Source organism: Panthera tigris, chromosome B3 (genome assembly GCF_018350195.1).
Source record: "Panthera tigris isolate Pti1 chromosome B3, P.tigris_Pti1_mat1.1, whole genome shotgun sequence".
Lineage (NCBI taxonomy): Eukaryota > Metazoa > Chordata > Mammalia > Carnivora > Felidae > Panthera > Panthera tigris.
In genome coordinates, this window is record NC_056665.1 from 92,580,626 (window position 1) to 92,594,594 (window position 13,969).

At 43.6% G+C, this 13,969-nt stretch overlaps 1 long non-coding RNA gene across 1 annotated transcript in view; it reads right to left on the reverse strand.

Moving 5' to 3' along the window:
* Positions 1-13,568, reverse strand: part of LOC122239595 — a 77,660-nt gene extending 64,092 nt beyond the window's left edge. The window contains exons 1-2 of the long non-coding RNA XR_006218826.1: positions 13,475-13,568; positions 11,672-11,744 (exon numbers count right to left, since the gene is read on the reverse strand). This is a non-coding gene — a long non-coding RNA (uncharacterized LOC122239595). The remainder of the gene's footprint in view (positions 1-11,671; positions 11,745-13,474) is intronic.
* Between the last annotated feature and the right edge of the window lie 401 nt (positions 13,569-13,969).

Sequence of the window (13,969 nt, forward strand, 5' to 3'; positions counted from 1 at the left end):
TTCCCCCCTTGAGAATCTAGAAGCAACACAGCCCTGATGACAACTTTATTTTAGCCTACTAAGATCCACTTCAGACTTCTGACCTCCAGAACTATAAGAGAATAAATTTGTGTTGTTTTCAGCCACTAGGTTTGTGCTAATTTGTTAGAGCAGCAATAAAAAACTAACACATTGCGTGTTCCATTATTTCATTTAACTCTCATAAAATTCTGTGAACTAATTACAATTATTGTATTTAACTGATTAAGGAACTGAATCTTAGGTAACTTGCCCAAATTTAACCTAGCTAACAGGTGCCTGAACCAAGATTCGAAACAATTCTAATTCCACAGTTTACCCACTTAATCCTACACTATGATTCTTCTCTCATGGGTTGATGTAACCATAAACTCAACATTTCAAATCCACACCATGTATTTAATCCGAAAGAAAACTTCGTCACTAGGGTCTTGTTATGGTATCAACACATGAAGCACCTGGTATGGACTGTTGCCCTTGTAACTCAGAATGAATGGGAAGAGGGTGTAAAACAGTAGGACAGTAACTAAAAGCAGGAGCAAGACTAGGAGTTTTACACCTGTAGTTGTGAGCAATGAAGCAGTGAAGCATTCTGACAGCTGCTGATGACAAGCAGATTGGCTGCTACAGACATCAGACTCCATGAATGACAACAGAGTTTTCAGTAATGGTTCCTACCAGTACAGCCCATTTTCCAGTGTTGACAGACTCAAATAAACATTCCCATTTCCAGTGACTCATTGCGCAGAAACAATTTAACATTTGGACTGCCCCACAGAGATCTCTCTACTAAAGAACATTAAAGTATACTATACTTTTGTTATTAATCACTTAAAAGATGTTTTTCCTTCTGATTTTTATTGGTTTTCATGGAGATATCCATTGATTAATACCTCACATTCAACATGAATCTGCTCAGATGTCCCTACTCCAAGTCTCAAGTTTTAATTTCTTCCCAATCAATTCTCTTTCTTCTAGGAGACCTGCCAAGATTGCAACTTATGTTTTAATTCTGTGACCTATACAGTTAAATTTTGTGCCTAATTTTCAGTAGCTATAAGAAATAAGATATTCTTCTAAGATCTGTCTGATTCTCTGATAATGACTTTGGCTGAGAGTTCAAAGACCTGAGTTTCAATTTCTTCTGTGAGTACTCCTGTGCACCTCATGCCACAATGCTTATAGTCACATTGCTGTCATTCAGTAAGCAACTACTAATGCACTCGACTATTAGGTACTTTAACACAATCAACAGCAGCAGAAAACCATAATAATCCTGATAACACTCCATACCATGAGTCACTAACCTCCCCTTACACATTTGTACACAACTCAGCACTGCATTTAGACTCAAGTAGAACCAAGCCAATCATCAAATCTCTTCTTTGAGATTCTTTTCTCCTGAGACTACTCCTAGTGCCAATGCTATATTGGTCAGGAGACAGAAGACAGAAACTATACCAGTTATTGGAACAGAGAGAATCTAATATAAAGAAATATTAGCCCCATATGGGAAAATTAAAAAGGCAAAAAGGGAATACCTAGGAATCCTGGAAATAGTCATTACCAGAAGTGGTTATCACTCTTAACAGCCATGGGGCAAAGGGAAGAGGTTATAATGACTAAAACTTAGATGCCTGGAGAGATGGGGGCCAACATGGCAGAGAAGTAGGAGGAATCCATACTTCCTGCATCTCTCAAACAAAGAAGTATAGAAGCCGAAGGACTTTGAACACCAGAGCCTGGGAGGAAAAGAGACTGAATCTACTAGGAAGAAAATGGGAAACCTGGAAAAAAGATAGGTGGGTAACTGCGAACTGGGGGAGAAAAAAAACAAAAGGCCTCATGGGCATGGAGGGGAGGGACCCCCTTCTGTGGAGAGACAAAGGGAAGAGAAAGAGCAGCAGGGAAGTGCAGGGCTGCATCTGGACAGGAGAAAGACCTCGGACTGAGACTGAGAGCGATCCAATCTCTGACTTCGGGGCTTTCTTCGGACTGGAGCCGGCTCCCTGTTCGCGCACCTGGGTAGGAGGGAAGCCAGCCCTGGGGGCGGTGGTAGGTCGGGGGCTTAGTTCACAGCTAGAGAAAGTGGTTCCCTCCCTGGAGGGCTGCGCGACAGTACAGAGCTGCCTGCGTGCGCCACCCCCGGGCACAGTGGCTGGGCCGAGGGCACAGTCTGCAGGAGGATAAGGCGGCCATTTCCCTGGAGTGCTGTGGGAAAAGACAACGCCTGCCTGTGTCTGCCTGCGTTCACTCCCCAGGAGCTAGCGACAAGGTTGGGGGGGGGGGGGGGGGGCCTCAGTCCCAGTAGGAGAAAGCAGTCCTCCCTGTAGTGTGGCAGCGCAGACAAACCCAGCCGGGACCACATACCGGCAGCACTGAGAGGCTTCCCAGCACCAGAGTACACGAGCTGGACTTTGAATCCTAGCCAAGCCCAAGGTCAGGGGAGTTGGCAGAGCGAGAAGGACCACCCCGTCTGTGCCCCAGGCACAATTAGGACGACTCAAACGGAGTTCCCTGGGTGGGCTCCACGGAGAAGAGACTGGGGGATCACCATCTCTCTCCCCCACCCACCCACCACCACCACCACCACCACCACCAAAGCGGGGCCACAGGGGTCACTCCTGGGGCCCATAGTAAAGGTGGGTTCAGATTACACCAAACCACGCCCCTTTGCGTGGGTAACTGCTATCCACCAGAGCGGCACAGACCCTGTGGACAGCTGCAACCTACAAGCAATGCAGCATTGCCTGGATTAACTCTAGGTCAGTTCTGGATATATACATATATTCTCCCCACCTCCACCCCCCACCCCCACCATTTCTCCTTCTTATCTCTTCCCTCCCATAGGCTGGATACTCTGGTCATTGGTCTGTCTAAACAGACAAACTTAATCCATTATCTTGATACATGTTCTATACCTCCTTCTTTACACTCCCTTCTCTCACTCTGAAATAATCAAGCCATATAGTTTCTCTGTCTAGGTAACTTTATCTTTGTTTCATTTTCCCCACCTCCTTCTTTATTTTCCTTTCGCTCTCCCTGGATTAAGCCTTTTAGTCTCTCTGCCTAATCAATGATTCTTTTTTCTCCCACCAACCCACACTTCCTGTCATTTCTCTCTCCATATGTGCTCCTCCATCAGCACCGACTCCACCATCTTCTTTACTTGTAGTCAACGTTTTGGGTTTTTTGTTTTTAGTCTTTAGGCTTTTGTTTTGTTTATTTGTGTTATTTGTTTGTGTGTTTACATGTTTTTGTCTCCTGTTTGTCTATCTGTTTTCCTTTACAGGGCTACTCCAAGGAACAAATCAAAGCACACCTGGATCCAAAATATCGCTACAAATAGGGTAATAAAATAACCACAGTCACAACAACAGAGAGCAAGTAACAATTCCCGAAAAAACCTCCTAAAGGGCCAGGCCCTGGACAGTGTATGACCTTCCTTTAATACAGCAGTGCTTGCAGGTGCAGAGCATACAACAAGCTTTTAAAATGCATAAGGGACAGAAAACTAGCCAAAATGACAAAATGGAAGAATTCTCCACAAAAGAAATTCCAGGAAGTAGCAACAGCTAACGAATTGATCGAAATCGGTTTAAGCAATATACTGGAACAAGAATTTAGAATAATAGTCATAAAATTAAAAATTAGAATAACAGTGATAAAATTCACTGGGCTTGAAAAAAGCATAGAGGACAGCAGAGAATCTATTGATAGAGATCAAGGGACTAAAAAATAGTCATGAGGAATGAAAAAGTGCTATAAATGAGGTGCAAAATAAAATGGAGATGGCTACAGTGCAGATTGAAGACGCAGAAGAGAGAATAGGTGAATTAGAAGATAAAATTATGGAAAAAAGAGGAAGCTGAGAAAAACAGAGATAAAAAAATCCAGGAGTACGAGGGGAGAATTAGAGAACTAAGTGATTCAATCAAACAGAACAATATCCATATCATAGGAATTCCAAAAGAAGACGAAAAGAGAGAGAAAGGAGCTGAAGGTGTACTTGAACAAATCATAGCTGAGAACTTCCCCAATCTGGGGAAGGAAACAGCGTTGAAATCCAGGAGGCACAGAGAACTCCCTTCAGATGTAACTTGAATTGATCTTCTGCACAACATATCATAGTGAAATTGGCAAAATACAAGGATAAAGAGAGAATTCTGAAAGCAGCTAGGAATAAATGGGCCTTAACATGCAAAGATAGACACATAAGGGTGGTAGCAGACCTATCTACTGAAACTTGGCAGGCCAGAAAGGAATGGCAGGAAATCTTCAATGTGATGAACAGGAAAAATATGCAGCCAAGAATCCTTTATCCAGAAAACCTGTCATTCAGAATAGAAAGAGAGACAGAGGTTTTCCCAAACAAACAAAAACTGAAGGAATTCATCACCACTAAACCAGCCCTACAAGAGATCCTAAGGGGGACTCTGTGACTGAAATATCACAAGGACCACAAAGTACCAGAGACACCAATACAAGCATGAAACCTACAAATATCACAATGACTCTAAACCCATATCTTTCCATAACAACACTGAATGCAAATGGACTAAATGCTCCAACCAAAAGACAAAGGGTATCAGAATGGATAAAAAAACAAGATCCATCTGTTTGCTGTCTACAAGAGACTCATTTTAGATCTAATAACACCTTCAGATTGAAAGTGAGGGGATGGAGAATTATCTATCATGCTACTGGAAGTCAAAAGAGAGCTGGAGTAGCCATACTCATATCAGACAAACTAGACGTTAAATTAAAGGCTGTAACAACAAATGAAGAAGGGCATTATATAATAATTACAGGGTTTATCCATCAGGAAAAGCTAACAATTATAAATGTCTATGAGCCAAATATGGGAGACCCCAAATATATACAACAATTAATCACAAACATAAGCAACCTTATTGATAAGAATGTGGTAATTGCTGGGGACTTTAATACCCCATTTACAAAAATGGATAGATCATCTAGACACAGGATAAATAAAGAAACAAGGGCTCTGAATGATACATTGGATCACATGGACTTGAGAGATATATTTAGAACTCTGTATCCCAAAGCAACGGAACATACTTTCTTATTGAGTGCCCAGGGAACATTCTCCAGGATAGATCACATACTGGGTCACAAAATAGCCCTTCATAAGTATAAAAGAACTGAGATCATACCCTGCACACTTTCAGACCACAATGCCATGAAACTTGAAATCAACCACAGGAAAAAGTCTGGAAAACCTCCAAAAGCATGGAGGTTAAAGAACACCCTACTAAAGAATGAATGGGTCAACCAGACAATTAGAGAAGAAATTAAAAAATATATGGAAACAAACGAAAATGAAAATACAACAATCCAAACGCTTTGGGATGCAGCAAAGGCAGTCCTGAGAGGAAAATACATTGCAATCCAGGCCTATCTCAAGAAACAAGAAAAATCCCAAATACAGAATCTAACAGCACACCTAAAGGAAATAGAAGCAGAACAGCAAAGACACCCCAAACCCAGCAGAAGAAAAGAAATAATAAAGATCAGAGCAGAAATAAACAATATAGAATCTAAAAAACACTGTAGAGCAGATCAATGAACCCAAGAGTTGGTGTTTTGAAAATATAAATAAAATGAATAAACTTCTAGCCAGGCTTCTCAAAAAAAAAAGGGAGATGACCCAAATAGATAAAATCATGAATGAAAATGGAATTATTACACCAATCCCTCAGAAATACAAGCAATTACCAAGGAATACTATGAAAAATTATATGCCAACAAATTGGACAACCTGGAAGAAATGGACAAATTCCTAAGCACCCACACACTTCCAAAACTCAATCAGGAAGAAATAGAAAATCTGAACAGACCCATAACCAGCAGAGAAATTGAATCAGTTATCAAAAATCTCCCAACAAATATGAGTCCAGGACCAGATGGCTTCCCTGGGGAATTCTACCAGACATTTAAAGCAGAGATAAACCTATCCTTCTCAATCTGTTCCAAAAAATAGAAAGGGAAGGAAAATTTCCACTCTCATTCTATGAAGCCAGCATTACTTTGATTCCCAAGAGAGATTCCTGGAAAAAAAAAGAGAACTACAGGCCCATATCCTTGATGAAGATGTATGCAAAAATTCTCAACAAGACACTAGCAAATTGAATTCAACAGCATATAAAAAGAATTATTCACCATGATCAAGTGGGATTCATTCCTGGGATGCAGGGCTGGTTCAACATTCGCAAATCAATCAACGTAATACATCACATTAATAAAAGAGAAGAACCATATGATCCTGTCAATCGATGCAGAAAAGACATTTGACAAAATTCAGCACCCTTTCTTAATAAAAACTCTCCAGAAAGTCGGGATGGAAGGAACATACTTAAAGATCATAAAAGCCATCTATGAAAAGCCCACAGCTAACATCATCCTCAATGGGGAAAAACTGAGAGCTTTCCCCATGAGATCGGGAACATGACAGGGATGTCCACTCTCACCGCTGTTGTTTAACATAGTGCTGGAAGTGCTAGTATCAGCAATCAGACAACAAAAGGAAACCAAAGCCATCAAAATTGGCAAAGAGGAAGTCAGATTTCACTTTTTGCAGATGACATGATATTATACATGGAAAACCTGATAGACTCCACCAAAAGTCTGCTAGAACTGATACATGAATTGAGCAAAGTCACAGGGTAAAAAAATGAATGTACAGAAATCAGTTGCATTCTTGTACACTAACAATGAAGCAACAGAAAGACAAATAAAGAAACTGATCCCATTCACAAGTGTACCAAGAAGCATAAAATACCTAGGAATAAACCTAACCAAAGTCGTAAAAGATCTGTATGCTGAAAACTATAGAAAGCTTATGAAGGAAATTGAAGAAGATACAAAGAAATGGAAAAACATTCCATGCTCACAGAATGGAAGAATAAATATTGTCAAAATGTCAATACTACCCAAAGCAATCTACACATTCAATGCAATCCCAATCAAAATTGCACCAGCATTCTTCTTGAAGCTAGAACAAGCAATCCTAAAATTTGTATGGAATCATGAAAGACCCCAAATAGCCAAAGTGATATCGAAGAAGACCAAAGGAGGAAGCTTCACAATCCCAGACTTTAGTCTCTACTGCAAAGCTGTAATCATCAAGACAGCATGGTATTGGCACAAAAACAGACACATAGACCAATGGAATAGAATAGAGACTCCAGAATTGGACCCACAAAAGTATGGTCAACTCATCTTTGGCAAAGCAGGAAAGAGTATCCAATGGATAAAAGACAGTCTCTTTAACAAATGGTGCTAGGAGAACTGGACAGCAACATGAAGAAGGTTGAAACTAGACCACTTTCTTACACCATTCACAAAGATAAACTCAAAATGGATGAAGGACCTGAATGTGAGACTGGAAACCATCAAAACTCTAGAGGAGAAAGCAGGAAAAAACCTCTCTAACCTCAGCCACAGCAATTTCTTACTTGACACATCTCCAAAGGCAAGGGAATTAAAAGCAAAAATGAACTATTGAGACCTCACCAAGATAAAAATCTTCTGCACTGCAAAGGAAACAATCAACAAAACTAAAAGGCAACCGACAGAATGGGAAAATAAATTTGCAAATGACATATCAGAGAAAGGACTAGTATCCAAAATCTATAAAGAACTCACCAAACTCCACACCTGAAAAACAAATAATCCAGGGATGAAATGGGCAGAAGACATAAATAGACACTTCTCTAAAGAAGACATCCAAATGGTCAACAGGCACATGAAAAGATGCTCAATGTCGCTCCTCATCAGGGAAATACAAATCAAAACCACATTCATATACCACCTCACGCCAGTCAGAGTGGCTAAAATGAACAAATCAGGAGACTACAGATGGTGGTGAGGATGTGGAGAAATGGGAACCCTCTTGCACTGTTGGTAGGAATGCAAACTGGTGCAGCCACTCTGGAAAACAATGTGGAGGTTCCTCAAAACATTAAAAACAGATCTACCCTATGACCCTGCAATAGCACTGCTAGGAATTTACCCAAGGGATACAGGAGTGCTGCTGCATAGGGGCTCATGTACCCCAATGTTTATAGCAGCACTTTCAACAATAGCCAAATTATGGAAAGAGCCTAGATGTCCACCAACTGACGAATGGATAAAGAAGATGTGATTTATATATACAATGGAATACTTCTTGGCAATGAGAAAGAATGAAATCTGGCCATTTGTAGCAACGTGGATGGAACTGGAGAGTGTTATGCTAAGTGAAATAAGTCACAGAGAGAAAGACAGATACCATATGTTTTCAGTCATATGTGTATTCTGAGAAACCCAACAAAAGACCAGGGGGGAGGGGAAGGGGGGAAGAAAAGTTACAGAGAGGGAGGGAGGCAAACTATAAGAGACTCTTAAATACTGAGAACAAACTGAGGGTTGATGGGGGATGGGGGGGAGGGGAAAGTGGGTGATAGGCATTGAGGAGGGAACCTATTGGGATGAGCACTGGGTGTTGTATGGAAACCAATTTGACAATAAATTTCATAAAAATAATAAATTTCAAATGGTAAATAAAAAAAAATAAAAAAGAAAAATAAAAATAAGATGCCTGGAGAAGGGACCCAAGGACCTGACGCTCATGATTTCTGAGGAGGGGTTCTGGTATCTCTGAGTGGTCATTATGGGCTGGTTCTTCAGGCATTAGGAAAACTGTGATTTTGACCCACTACAGCTACAGGAAGAAACTGCTGCTGCTGAAGTGAAGGAGCATTGCTGGGAAGGTACTGACAGGAGCAGGTAGCAGACCAGCAGACAGGGAGGATTCAGTACCTCCCTTCCTTCTTCAGCCTTGCAGCTTCCCTCTAAGCACCCTGCTGGCAGATCCTAACAGAGAGCCAGCTAGCCTGCAAGGTAGAAAGGTTGTTTGCAGTGTCCCAGTTCCAGCAGAGAGGCAGTCGCTAAGTAACCGGCACATGATGTGATGTTCATCCATTCGTTCATCAAATATTTTTTAAATACCTACTATATTCCATACACTTGTAAGCACTGAAAAAAAGAACAATGTCTCTGCTTTTATGGAGCTGACATTTTGGCAGGGTGGAAACAGATAATAAACAAATAGACAAATATTTAATATTTTAGGTGGTAATAAGTGCTTTGAAGAAAAATAAGTCAGGATAAGAGAATGGAGACAAATGGGGTCAGAAGCACTATAGACAGAAACAATACAGATAAAGCATGGAAAGTTAAGCCATATTGCTGGGGTTTGAATCCTAGCTTTGCTTCTTACAACTCTACAGTCTTAGGCAAGTTACTTAAAGCGTCTGTATCTCAGTTTTGCTCAGTGTCAAAATGGAGATAATGATGACAATAAAAACACTGACCTCATAGGATTGCTATAAAGATTAAACAAGTAGATATCAACAAAGTGGCTAGAATATACCGTCATATTATTAAAGAGTGGATAGTTTATCGTCAAGAGCTACAAAAAGCTACCACTTTTGCTACTACCAAGTTGGTGGTGGAGGGATATAAAGTAAAAGAAGAGATAGATGGAATGGAAGCAGCCATGAGGAACAAAGAAGACACTTGCCTCATCTCTAGACCAGTGGTGTGGCTGACCCTCTCCCTAAGGAATGTGGTGGAGGCCTCCTCAGAACAAAGGAAGGCAATGTGGCCCAATCGACTCCTATACACATATGCATAGCTCTGACAGACTCTGTAACTTGTGTCCAATCAGACTATATGTCACCATATAGGGGGGACAAGGAGGTAGAAATTGCATAAAAGGCTATACCCCTGTGCTAAGGGCTAAGCTTTTCAGGCTCGAACCCACTGAGCCCATACCAGCACAACGAATTAAAGTTGCATCCTTGGGGCACCTGTGTGGCTCAGTCGATTAAGCATCTGACTTCAGCTCTGGTCATGATCTCACAGTTTGTGAGTTTGAGTCCCATATCGGGCTGTGTGCTGACAGCTGACAGCCTGGAGACTGCTTCAGATTCTGTGTCTCCCTCTCTATCTTCCCTCGCCCACTTATGCTCTGTCTCTGTCTCTCAAAAATAAATAAACATTAAAAAAATATTTTAAGTTGCATCCTGGACAAAAAAAAAGGGGGTGGGGGCGCTTGGTGTCCCATCTGTCTGCGAGAATCCTGCTAAATTTCTTGAGGGCTCATGTCCAGGCTTGCATCCAGGATTCAGAGATGGTGCAGTGCATTTCCACATCCTTTGTCACTGGGATATAAACCTCAGAAAGCCAGAAGTAACTTCACCTGGTGCCAGCGGACTGCTGATCCATAGGAGATTAGTCCCTCCCAGAATGCCAGGACAAGGACCTCAGATGTACAGTGGACTGGAGAGGCCCTGGAAACAGCTCAGGGAGCATTGCCCATCAGACTGGTAAGAACCCAGGTTCATTTTGGTAGACCTGCCCCTAAGAGGCAGAAGGGAAGCCTGATCACCTCCCAGAATTGACCCAGTAGTTCCACAAGGAATGAATCCCCACCTCCAAGGTACTGAGCTCTGGGCAGCATGTTGGAGTTGGTGTGTGACTATGTGAATGAGACAGACAGCAGAAGGCTTCCAACCTGACCAATGGGCCAAAGCGAGTATTGAGTCCCAATCCATGGTTCTGTGGTGACCTCATATGGCTTAAGGCAGTGTCAGACTTCCTCAGGAATCTGATCTGGGTCAGGGCTTGATACCTAACCCGCCAATGCTAAGAGAGGAGAGTAGCCCAAAACGAGTGTGCATCCTCTCCAAATTAGTCCCTCCCTTCCCCCCTTTTTCCTCTCTTGCGCATGAAAGTTGTCCATGAGGTGGAGGAAATGGGTGGGAAGCAGCGTAAACCAACTCCCCTAGAGTGTATGTGGAGGAATTTCAAAAAGGAATTCAGGAGATTGTTGTGTGAAATTAACTCCTAGAAAGCTCTGGACATTCTATGAAATTGATTGGCCATTGTTTGGGGTCAGCTGGCCTTCTGATGGCTCACTTGATAAGGAACTAGTTGGCCAAGTGTTCAGGGTTGTGGTGGGGGATCCAGGCCACCCTGACCAATTTCCTTACATTGACTGTTGGCAACACCTGATCCTATCCCGGCCACCTTGGCTAAAAGTCTATATTGAAGAGAACTATAAAGTTATGATGGCTCTTGTCACAGCTTCCTCCAAATGCTGACCAAAAACTGAAAAATCCATACTGTCAGGAGAGCCTAAGGAGACCCCACCACCATCTGCCCCACTGTATCCCTCACTGCCACCTGTGCTTCCAGCTGCCCCCACTGCCAAAACCCCACTGGAGCTTGCCCTTAGCCCCAAGACCTCACCACTTCCAGCACCACCAGCCCCTCCAGATGTGACTGGCTCACCTGGTCCTAATCCCATACACCCCTTTTGGAAAGCAACTAGATGATCAGTACAGTGAAGACAATCCCTCCCTTCAGCAACACTGGGGAGCCCTACAGATGCCACTGAGGGAAACTAGGGGATCTGTCTATTATGGTCAGGAAGGCAAGATCCAAGGATGTCAGTGTGTTTTGTGTACCAACCCTTTACCACTAAGGACCTCCTAAATTGGAAGCATCATACTACTTCCTATATGGAGAAGCCCCAGGCTATGATTCACCTAATGCAGTCCATAATTCAAATCCATAAACCTACCTGGATGGACTGCTGCCAACTCCTCCTGACCCTCTTCAACATGGAGGAACATCACTGAATTACCCAGGCAGCCCTAAAATGGTTGGAGGAGAATACTCAGCTGGAACACTAGACACCCAGGCTTATGCTTGGGCTCACTTCCCTAGGGAGGACCCAAACGGGACTCAAATGACTCAAGTGTAGATGGAGGGCTCACAAGGAGTGAACAGTATCAAGCCCTTCTAAACAGCATGAAAAAAGGGAGGGGAAAGGCCATAAATATAAGTAAAACCCTAGAAGTGCTTCCAGGGACCCGAGGAGAGCCCAAGCCAGTTCCGTAAGAAACTATGTGAGACATTTCATCTCTATACCCCCTCTGATCCAGAGGTGCTGGTTAAAGCAGGGACAGGACCAGGGCCAACAAGAGGAACATTGGGGAAGATCATCTCACCCAGGACCAAAGTTAGGACACAACAAGTATGCTCACTGTCATCAGGCAGGCCACTGGAAAACTGAGTGCCCCCTGTGGCTGGGTAATTCTCAGCAGGGCCCCAAGCAAAAAGAAAGAGGTTGTGTGCTCCAGGGCCTGTACTAACCAGCATCACCTAGGGCCCCTGAAGATGATTTTGTGGGGCTAGCCACCATGGAGGACTATGAGGAGGACTAGTACAGACCAGGCTCTATTTGGTTAGGCCCCCAAGAGCCTATGGTCCAAATGAATGTGGAGGCAGGGGCACCCAACGACTTCATGGTAGATACTGGGGCAGAATACTTGGTGGTGACTCAACCTGTGGGCCCCCTCTCACAGAGACAAGCCACCATTGTGGGGGGCCACAGGCAATCAGATGCGCAGTCCCTCCTGCTGCCTTGGTGGTGCAGTTTAGGTGGCCATGAAGTCATCCATGAATTTCTGTACCTCCCCAGCTGCCCCATGGCTTTAATGGGCCAGGACCTGTTAGAAAACTGCAGGCCCAGATAAATTTCAACTCCCATGGACAAGTTGCTCTGACCCTACAAAGCTGGAAGCAAAGATTATGACTCTCATGATTCCCCAAAGGGAAGAATGGCACTACTATAGTGTCATGGAGGAGCCACAACAGGGACCTGAGCTTCCCTTCAGAGTACTGGGGATGTGGGCTGAGGATGACCCACCAGGACTGGCCAGGAACATACCTCCAGTAATTGTAGAACTAAAGCCAGGGGCAGAGCCCATCCATGAAAAACAATATTTCATCCCTCATAAGGCACAGGTGGGGATAAAGAAGCACCTGGAGAGGCTCCTAAAATACAGGATCCTCTGACCCTGTTGGTCATCTGGCCAGAAGCCAGGCACCAATGACCATCTGCCCGTCTAAGATCTGCACGAAGTAAACCAGGCCACCATCACTCTTCACCCTGTTGTCCTGAACCCTCACACTCTCTTGGGTCTTATCCGCACTGAAGCTGCCTTCTTCACATGCCTAGACCTCAATGATGCCTTCTTCTGCATCCACCTGCCCCCCGCCCCCAGAATCAACTGCTCTTTACCTTCCAGGAGGAGAATCCTGAAAATGGTGACAAGAGCCAGTTGACTTGGACCAGATTGCCTCAGGGGTTCAATAACTCCCCCACCATTTTTGGCACTGTATTCGCCTCAGACCTAAGAGCCTTCCCAGCAGATCAACATGGCTGTGTCTTGCTTCAGCACATAGATGACTTACTGCAGCTGGAAGTTCTTGGGAGGACTGCATGGAAGGAAGTCAGCAGCTCCTTACCATCCTATGGGAAACTGGCTATAATGTCTCAAGGAAAAAGGCCCAAATCTGTCAAAAGAAAGTCAAGTACCTTGGCTTTCACCTCTCCCAGGGGCAGTGCCTACTCAGCCTGGAGAGAAAACAGGCCATTTGTTCAATCCCGGTCCCATTGACCCGATGTCAGGTTCAGGAGTTTCTCTGGGCCGCAGGTTTCTGTAGAATCTAGATAACTAACTTCTCAGTCTTGGCCAAACCCCTTTATGAGGCCACAAAGGGAGGAGAGCAGGAACCTCTGTTATGGGAGCAAGTACAGCAATGAGCCTTTGAAGAGATCAAATAGTCCCTCACTGACACTCCTGGTCTGGGGCTCCCAGACATGCCCAAGCCCTTCTTCTTGTACCTTCATGAACTACTGGCATCATGGTGGGAGTCAGTCCTAACACAGATGTTGGGGTCATGGCATCACCCAGTGACATATGTCTCAAGCAACTTGACTCTGTTGCCCAAGGCTGGCCATACTGCCTACAGGCACTTGCAGTCTTCTTAGTGTCTAAGGCTGACAAGTTAACTATGGGACAAGAATTGA